The following is a 10,872-nucleotide window of genomic DNA, read 5'->3' on the forward strand; positions in this document are numbered from 1 at the left end:
CTAACGTAATTTGTTATTTTCGCGACGTCAAACTGTGACATATTGGGAAAAGATGCAATTTTCGACTGATTTTTATCATTCAAACTGATTTAATTTGAAAACGAGTTCATGTATCCCTATTTTTCAAAACGGCATTTGGTTTCATTTTGCGGGGAGATTATGTGACCCAAATTTTACAAAACTGTAAATAGAGGATTTTTTTTAATTGTGATAAACATGCAGTAAAAAATTACGTTTTTTCCTCAATTAATGAATATTTGATAAATATGAGTTATTTCTGAATAAAAAATTGCATATTTTTTAAAGATATTTATAAAATACAGAAATTACCGATAATTTAACAAAAAACAATTTGTTTTTATCTTTTATAACAAAAAAGTTATGTCTTTCTTTCGAAAAAGAAATTACGGCCACAAATCTGAATTTCGAGCAAATATACAAAATTTCGCCCTCATTTTACTCAAAAAGTAGCACATGAAGGTATATTTTTTATTACATATTTGATTAAATCAGGTAAAAAAATAGCCTATATGCAAATTTTCATGAACTTGTAAATACAGGATCAAAACTGTATCGTATGCCCTTAAAGAGATGTCACTGGCTCAGACGTACTTATAAATATAATTATTTTCTGTGACTGTATCTTACATTAATTTATATATAGGATCCTTTACTATAGATAATTGAGCTGATCTGTAACAATAACATCGCCATGCCTTATATATCATGTACTGTATTACGAATACGACGCTAGATTAAAACTGACGAGGAAAGGTAACACCCGGCCACCGAAATCTTTATTATTGTGAAGCCAAGGTGGTCGTGTGGTCTAGCGCACCGGATACAGTGCATGCGATTTGTTGTCACGATATCTCAATAGCATGGAATCCCGGCGAGCGAAGAACAAAAAAATTGCAGATCTAACATTGTTGGGTTGATGTTTAGACGAGTTGTATAAATATATATACTTAATGAAGTCTAAAATGAAAACTACGATTGCGTTGGTTAAAAACCGATATTATACGTCGTGTGCATGTAAACCAAATTTCGTTGTAGACGGATATCAATACAGCACAAACAACATTTTCCAAAAGACCAAAAAAAAATGTGAAAAAGTATATTTAAACAAAACGCATTTGACTAACAGGTCGAACAACTGATGTTCTTTAACCCTGCTGACTGCCATTGGCGATTACCAAATAAAATTTATCACAAGATGTAACAAAATGGATCTTAATCTCAATCTGTAATACTAAACAGAAAATTATAAACTTGTCCAAGATGTTATGCCACAAACATAACGTGTCAATATCTGTTTTGTACACCAGATCCGGATTTCGACAATAAATGTCTCTTTATATATATATAAAAAAGATGTGGTATGATTGCCAATGAGGCAACTCTTCACAAGAACCACATGCCACAGACATTAACAACTATAGGTCACCGTACGGCCTTCAACGATGATCAAAGGTCATACCACAAAGTCAGCTATAGGAGACCCCGAAACGAAAATAGGAAAACAATTCAAACGAGAAAACTAACGGCATAAATCATATACAAAATAATGAACGAAAATGAAACACAACAACAAACGACAAGCACTGAATTAGAGACTCTTGACTTGGGACAGGCACATACAGAATTGGGGTTGGAAATGTTAGCGGGTGACCATGCAACCCTCCTTCTTACATGGGACAGTAGTGTAACAGTACACCATAAGAATATATAAAAAAAATCCGTAACAGCCGATTTCATTGAGTGTGTAGGCAATGGTAATATATTTGATTAGCTTGCTTGTTAGCTGAACCGTGAAGTCATTATCAACTCGGGTATACTAACCTATTTCGAAGTAGCCTAGTCCAACATATAGATAGATTGGTTATCTGTCGTACTAGTCTACTCTTAAAAGGAGGATAGTTTACCTACCATAATAATGATTTAACGGTTCAGCTAGCAAGCAAGCTAACCAAAAACATACTGATTTTAATCGGCTGTAAAATAAGGCTTAGCTTATCACTGGATACAAAAAGAAATAAATCTAACAAAAACACCATACAGAGTGGGCTTGACCGGGTACTTGTACATCCCAAAATACAAGACACAAGGTACAGATCTGAGAGTGCTATTCTATAAATGACTGTCAACAATTATCCACTAGAGTTTCATAATAAGTAATTAGCTAGTACTTCAATTCATTGAATCCCAAATGAATTATATATATATATGGCTGTGCAGTCGTTGTTACAAATATAACAAAATTTAAAAAGGTCTTATGCCATGCTACATCTGTTTTCAAAGACACAAATATTGCTAAGCATTTGTCCTACATCCATGCAAACAATGTTGTTTTCTCCACAAACGATAGAGTTTTTGTTTGTAAATCATGTTAGTCTAATTGCTTGACAAAGGAATTAGGTACTGAGACTACATTAAAAAAGAACATATACACAACAATACTTAAAGATGTTTGGTGTGAGCCAAGGTTCCTTGTTTAAGACCATACTGTGACTGAGATGGATAGAGTTGCCTCATTGGCACTCATACCACTTCTTCTTATATCTATTACACTCTTCTTTTATTTGTATTTGTATAGTGATTAAGAGAAACAAAATGTTGACTGTTTTACCCATATTTTTTACTATTTTACCTATTATATAAATAAAAAAGAAAAAGATGTGGTATGATTGCCAATGAGATAACTATCCAAAAAAGACCAAAATGACACAGACATTAACAACTATAGGTCACCGTACGGCCTTCAACAATGAGCAAAGCAAATACCGCATAGTCAGCTATAAAAGGCCCCGATAAGACAATGTAAAACAATTCAAACGAGAAAACTAACGGCCTAATATATGTAAAAAAAATGAACGAAAAACAAATATGTAATTTTGTTAAAACAATATCAAACATTGTTGTCTATTTAACGGAATACAAGTGAGAGTTTTAGCTAGCTATAAATCCATGCAAGTTCAATCTACCATATTTTACATAAGGAAATGCGTGTACCAAATCATGAATGTGATCGTTGTTTTCCATTCGTGTGATGTGTTTGAGCTTTGGATTTTGCTATTTTTACGTTCTGTTTTAAATTTTCCTTGGAGTTCGGTATTTTTGCGTATTTTGAATTTCCCAAAACTGTTAAATTTTCAATGTAAATGTAGTAAGTAACTGGTGAATCTTTCTTGCAAACACGATAGTTAAGAAGACAATTGGCACTCCTGTTGGAACCAATGGTGCTTCTATCTATCGAGTTTTTTCTTCTTATGAACTCACACTTAAAAGGATCTCCAGAAGAAATATATATATATGTATATATATATTCGCAAATTTACAGATCTAACATTGTTGGGTGAACCCAACAATGTTAAATCTGTAAAGTTTGGTTCTTCCCTCGTCGGGATTCGAACCCATGCTACTGAGATATCGTGACACCAAATCGCCTGAACTGTAGCTGTCCGCTAGACCACACGACCACCTGGGTTTCATATAAAATTAAGCTTTCGGTGGCCGGTGTTACCTTTCCACGTCAGTTTTAATCTAGCGTCGTTCTACAGTACATGATATATAAGGCATGCAGATGTTATTTTTACAGATCAGCTAAATTATCTATAAAGTAAAGGATCCTACAAACTAATGTAAGATACAGTCACAGAAAATAATTATATATATCTGAGACTACTATATACTGTGTTATAGTAGTCTCAGTATATATGCAGGCGGTGTTGTCTCGATTTCCAAATAGCACGAGTCCAATGATCTTGGCGAGGACAGAACAAATCATTGCTTTCGCAGATATTTGCAGATTTAACGTTGTTGCGGTGCTATTTTATAGAGTAATTTTTAATATAATATGTGTTTTTAAATCTTCCACCTTCATGCCTAACATACCATGTACTGTGTTACAACCTTAGATTCTGCTGACGATTAAAGATAACTAGGCCACTAATAGCATGGGGTCGTCCTGGCTCACTGATCAATTGCTAACGCTGACAGTATTGGATTATAGGAATAGATATTATGAACGAAGTATAAAGATTGGGCCAGTTTGCCAGGTTAGGCCAATACAATCTGAATTTTTAGTTCAGTGTATGCGGCCGAGGGATCTAGAGCGCTGGACACAGTGCAGGCGGTGTTGTGTTGATATGCCATTCGGTAACCATGAGTTTGATTCCCGGCGAGGGAAGAACACCAATTTGCTTTCATTTTGCAGATTTTATTTTATTGTGGTGATATTTAGAGTAATTATGAATATATTATAAGTACGTATATATACGACCCAGTGACAACTCTACAACAGATGTATCAATCGGATCACCAGCAGTTATAGTGATACAAGGCTGACAACACATTCAATATATGTAATTCTTCACAATCTATACTATTAAACCAGACCTCATTTTTGGTATCGCTTCTCTTCCTTCCACAATAAATTAATCATCATGCCTCTGTGTCCTGTGGGTAACATGCATAGTCGCATTTGTCATCTATTCTTATGAGTATTTAGATTGAGTTATTTTTGGAGAAAAACGACAAAAAAGGAGTCCGGATATGATTCCGTCATCAGACTGACTTTTAGTCAGAGATAAGACTTCCTGTTTGAAACATGCACAAATACAACCAATCGTATGATAGATAACAAAAATGAAAAATAGATAAGCCAATCAGAGCGTTCTCCATATTATGGTGTTTAGATCGCAAGAACCACAACTATTATACCTCCTTAGAGAGGACAATTATTTTTACGTTTACCTACATGTAAACTACGATTTTACTACTTTAATATATAGAGACTCTCTGTATTCTGTCTACTTTTTTTTTAAATGTTTACTATTTAAGGGGTCATACCAGTTGCATTTATATTAAAAAAAAGTAAAACATGTGACACAAGTCCAACCAATCGTAGAGCGTTCTCCATATCATGGTGTTTAGATCGCAAAAATCACATCTATTATACTTCATTAGAGAGGACAAATATTTTTCGCGTTTATCTACATGTAAACTACGATTATACTACTTTAATATATAGAGACTCTCTGTATTCTGTCAGGGAATTTCTATGTTAGTATAGAAAGTTCTTGATTCTGTTTACTGTTTTGTTTGAAATGTTTACTATTTAAGGGGTCATACCACTTGCATATATATTAAAATAAGTAAAACATGCTCAACTTCATCTAAAACTACCTCGACCAAAATCTTTTACCTGAAGTGGGACAGACGGACAAGACGGACGGACGGACGACCGAACAAACGAAAACGAACGCACAGATGCACAGACTAGAAAACATAATGCCAATAATTGGGGCATAAAAAATTATTGTTAAAAGGGAAAATAGTGATTTGGCAAAAATGAAAGTAAGGTAGAGATTAGAGGGAGGCAGGACATTTTTCGGGGCGTCGGGATCGGGTGTTTTTAAGCTCGGGATTTGGGGATTGATCATAACGAGATCCGGGAATATAATTATTTTTCGATTTCGGGATATTAATTTCTTTAAATTCTGCATCTCGGGATTTCATGGTTTCAAGCCCGGGATTTCGGGAACAGGACCCCTCCGATCGACAACACCTCAAATTAGCCTTAGTCGGTATCTATACTATTAAACGAGAAGACCTAATTTTTGGTGTCGCTTCTCTTCCTTCCATAATAAATCAATGATCATGCCTCTGTGTCCTATAGGTAACATGCATAGTCGCATTTGTCATCCATTCTTATGTTTATTCAGATTGAGTTATTTTGGGAGAAAAACGACAAAAGGGAGTCCGGACATCATTCCGTCATCGGACTAACTTTTAGTCATCTATTATATTTCCGGTTTGAAAGATGCACAAATACAACCAATCGTATGATAGATAACTAAATATGAAAAATGAATAAACCAATCAGAGCGTTCTCCATAGCATGGGGTTGAGATCACATGAACCACAACTATTATACCTCATTATAGAGGACAATAATTATTTTTCGCGTTTATCTATATGTAAACTACTATACTTTAAATATATAGAGACTCTCGGTATTCTCTATCTACTGTTTTCTTTGAAGTGTTTACTATTTAAGGATCTTTAAGGGGTCATACCAGTTGAATATATATATATTTGACACAAGTGCAACCAATCGTATGATGGATAACAAAAATGGAGAGAAAATAATAAGCCATTCAGAGCGTTCTCCATATGGTGTTTAGATCGCAAGAACCACAACTATTATACCTCCTTAGAGAGGACAATTATTTTTACGTTTACCTACATGTAAACTACGATTTTACTACTTTAATATATAGAGACTCTCTGTATTCTGTCTACTTTTTTTTTAAATGTTTACTATTTAAGGGGTCATACCAGTTGCATTTATATTAAAAAAAAGTAAAACATGTGACACAAGTCCAACCAATCGTAGAGCGTTCTCCATATCATGGTGTTTAGATCGCAAAAATCACATCTATTATACTTCATTAGAGAGGACAAATATTTTTCGCGTTTATCTACATGTAAACTACGATTATACTACTTTAATATATAGAGACTCTCTGTATTCTGTCAGGGAATTTCTATGTTAGTATAGAAAGTTCTTGATTCTGTTTACTGTTTTGTTTGAAATGTTTACTATTTAAGGGGTCATACCACTTGCATATATATTAAAATAAGTAAAACATGCTCAACTTCATCTAAAACTACCTCGACCAAAATCTTTTACCTGAAGTGGGACAGACGGACAAGACGGACGGACGGACGACCGAACAAACGAAAACGAACGCACAGATGCACAGACTAGAAAACATAATGCCAATAATTGGGGCATAAAAAATTATTGTTAAAAGGGAAAATAGTGATTTGGCAAAAATGAAAGTAAGGTAGAGATTAGAGGGAGGCAGGACATTTTTCGGGGCGTCGGGATCGGGTGTTTTTAAGCTCGGGATTTGGGGATTGATCATAACGAGATCCGGGAATATAATTATTTTTCGATTTCGGGATATTAATTTCTTTAAATTCTGCATCTCGGGATTTCATGGTTTCAAGCCCGGGATTTCGGGAACAGGACCCCTCCGATCGACAACACCTCAAATTAGCCTTAGTCGGTATCTATACTATTAAACGAGAAGACCTAATTTTTGGTGTCGCTTCTCTTCCTTCCATAATAAATCAATGATCATGCCTCTGTGTCCTATAGGTAACATGCATAGTCGCATTTGTCATCCATTCTTATGTTTATTCAGATTGAGTTATTTTGGGAGAAAAACGACAAAAGGGAGTCCGGACATCATTCCGTCATCGGACTAACTTTTAGTCATCTATTATATTTCCGGTTTGAAAGATGCACAAATACAACCAATCGTATGATAGATAACTAAATATGAAAAATGAATAAACCAATCAGAGCGTTCTCCATAGCATGGGGTTGAGATCACATGAACCACAACTATTATACCTCATTATAGAGGACAATAATTATTTTTCGCGTTTATCTATATGTAAACTACTATACTTTAAATATATAGAGACTCTCGGTATTCTCTATCTACTGTTTTCTTTGAAGTGTTTACTATTTAAGGATCTTTAAGGGGTCATACCAGTTGAATATATATATATTTGACACAAGTGCAACCAATCGTATGATGGATAACAAAAATGGAGAGAAAATAATAAGCCATTCAGAGCGTTCTCCATATGGTGTTTAGATCGCAAGAATCACAACTATTATACCTCCTCATAGAGAACACTTATTTTTCGCGTTTCATGGTGTTTAGATCGCAAGAACCACAACCATTATACCTCCTTAGAGAAGACAATTATTTTTCGCGTTTATCTACATGTAAACTACGATTATACTACTTTAATATATAGAGACTATCTGTATTCTGTCAGGGACTTTCCATGTTAGTATAGAAAGTCGGCCCTGTTTCTGTCTACTGTTTTCTTTGAAATGTTTACTACTAAAGGGGTCGTACAGCTTAATTTCATCTTAAACTACCTCGACCAAAAACTTAAACCTGAAGCGGAACAGACCCGGACGGAAGGACGCACGAGCGAACGGACGGACTAGCCTAAAAACATAATGACCATAAATGGGGCATAAAGTTTATTGTTGAAAGGGAAAATAGTGATTTTGCAAAAATGAAAGTAAGGTAGAGAATAAAAATAGGCGAGCATTTTTCGGGGCGTAGGGATCGAGTGTTTTTAAGATCGGGATTTGGGATTGATCCTTACTGGATCCGGGAATATAATTTTTCGATTTCATGATTTCAGGATATGCATTTCTTTTAATTCTGCATCTTTGGATTTCATGGTTTTAAGCGCGGGATTTCGGGATCAGGACCCCTCTGGCCACCCCTCAAATTAGCCTTAGTCATTTATACATGATTCATATCCTATCATTGACATCTTAATAAGGCTCTCAAAAGAAAAAAAAGCACTGACGGATTGTCCTAGAAGCATATTTTATTAGACTAATAATGGTTTATATATAAGCAGTTAGATTTATTTCATGTTTGAAATGGTGCAAATTGTTAATTTTATTTGACTTTTACCAAAAGCAGCATTGTAGCAAAGGAGAAGAATAATTGTGGTCTGAGGCCACACACACGAACATATTTGAATTTAACAGAAAGGAAACAAATATCGGACTTTTGAACAAGGAAGAAAGCTTTTGATACCTTTTATGAAATTTCCCATACATACTATCTTTTACAAAAAATCATCCTTCAACAGTCCACAAGCTCTATATGCCCGCGATTTCGCGGGTGTGTTCTAGTTAGTCATTTATACATGATTCAAATCCTACCATTGGCATGTTAATAAGGCTCTCCAAAAAAAAGTACTGATGGATTGTCATAGAAGCATATTTTTTAGACTAATAAGGGTATATATACTAGCAGTTACATTTATTTTATGTTTGAAACGGTGCAAATTTTTAATTTGATTTGACTTTTACTAAAAGAAGCATTGTGGCAAAGGAGAAGAATTGTGGTCGTAGGCCAGAAACACGAATATAATTGAATTTAACAGAAAGGAAACAAATATCGGACTTTGGAAAAAGGGAGATACCTTTTATGTTATTCTCCATACATAATATCTTTTACAAAAAAAATCATCCTACAACAGTTCATAAGCTGTATATGCCCGCGATTTCACGGGTGTGTTCTAGTCTAATTAAAATATAGACCTCCGATTTCGTTACACTACGTTACTACATAATGTAACGTAGTGTAACGAAATCGGAGATCCATATTTTTCTTTAGTAACGTAGTATAACGAAATCGGAGATCTATATTTTGATTAGATTGAATTCTTCTTAACATAAGCCCAACGATGTTAAATCTGTAAACTTGCTTTTGCAATTTTTTTGTTCTTCGAATTCCCTCGCCAGGATTCGAACTCAGCTATGAGATATCCGTAACTGTATATTACATTAATTTGTAGGATCATTTACAATAGATAATTCAGCTAATCTGTATACAATTCCATCTTCATGCCTTATATATCATCACGGTACTGTATTACGACGCTAGATTAAAACTGACGAGGAAAGGTCACACCCGGCCACCGAAACCTTTTTTTAGTCAGAAGCCTAGGTGGCCGAGTGGTTTAGCGTGTCGGATACAGTGCAAGGCGTCTCCGTAAAATTTATCGAAGGGATGATTTCATTTTTACCATTTGAATCTCTTGGTTTTTAAAATAGCTTCCGTGTGAGCAGCAATCCTTTATCGAGGAAATCATGATAGGAAATACAAGCCCGAAAATATCGTAATAAGTTGGAGATATACTCGATCTGTTTGCAGGCACAGCTAACTTGGAATGTTGCTACATAGAAATGGAAAGGTCACAATTGGGAAGCTGAAATCATTTCTTTTGTCGTAAAGTTTTGTTTTCAAGTCGACCCTAATTGTAAATTTCTAGATGTAAGTCAGATATGTGGGAGACTTAACTGTCCCTGTTGTGGCCTTTATCTCCATAGGATATATAGATGCGTTCATCATATATGCATCATAGCAATCGGCACACTTTTGAATTATTTAATGAGAGAACATCATCTATATATCGGAAAGTAAAGTAAAAGGATATTGCTATTTTCTTATCTTTCTTCTTGTATGAAGACAGCCTCAAAATAATAAAGGAATAAGTCGGTGAAAAGAGGTGCACAATTGGTTCCCATTGAATGCCGACACCGTCAGAGTCTGTTGATCCACGTCCTCTAAATATAACAAATATGTTGTCAATCAAGAAATAAAGTATCTTGATAAAATTAGTTTAAATTTTTTTTTTTTTAATCAGTTTGTATTTGACCTTCCGTGTACATTTTGATTATCGTGATGTCACTGACACGTTTTCTATTATTTCACAAAATTTCCAGACATGTTTCGATCGCCACTGTGTTATATGGAATTTTGGAATTTTGGATTCTCAATGCTCATCAACTTTGTACTTGTTTGGGTTATTAAATATTTTTGATTTGAGCGTCACTGATGAGTCTTATGTAGACGAAACGCGCGTCTGGCGTACTAAATTATTATCCTGGTACCTTTGATAACTATTTATCACTTAAATTTTTGGGGTTAATGGTATGTTGATCATCTGGCAAATAATAATAAACAAATAAACACCTGTCTTTGAAAAAGGTATTAGCTATTGATTATTGGGAGTATCAATCACAACAAATTATAAGATTCAGGTAAATGAGAACAGAAATGACAATGTAAAATATGGATTTCGATAACATTTTAAATTTCAAAGAATTTATTTCCTGTAGAGCAGTATATATCGGTTTCAGCCTACATGTATTTGACAAAATGTTGATTTCATATTAAATTTTTAAAAGAAGGCAGGTTCGATCGATGTGAGTCGAACCGGAAATGACGTTTTTTCGTAATCGAC

The sequence above is a fragment of the Mytilus trossulus genome, chromosome 1 (assembly GCF_036588685.1).
Source record: "Mytilus trossulus isolate FHL-02 chromosome 1, PNRI_Mtr1.1.1.hap1, whole genome shotgun sequence".
Taxonomy (NCBI): domain Eukaryota; kingdom Metazoa; phylum Mollusca; class Bivalvia; order Mytilida; family Mytilidae; genus Mytilus; species Mytilus trossulus.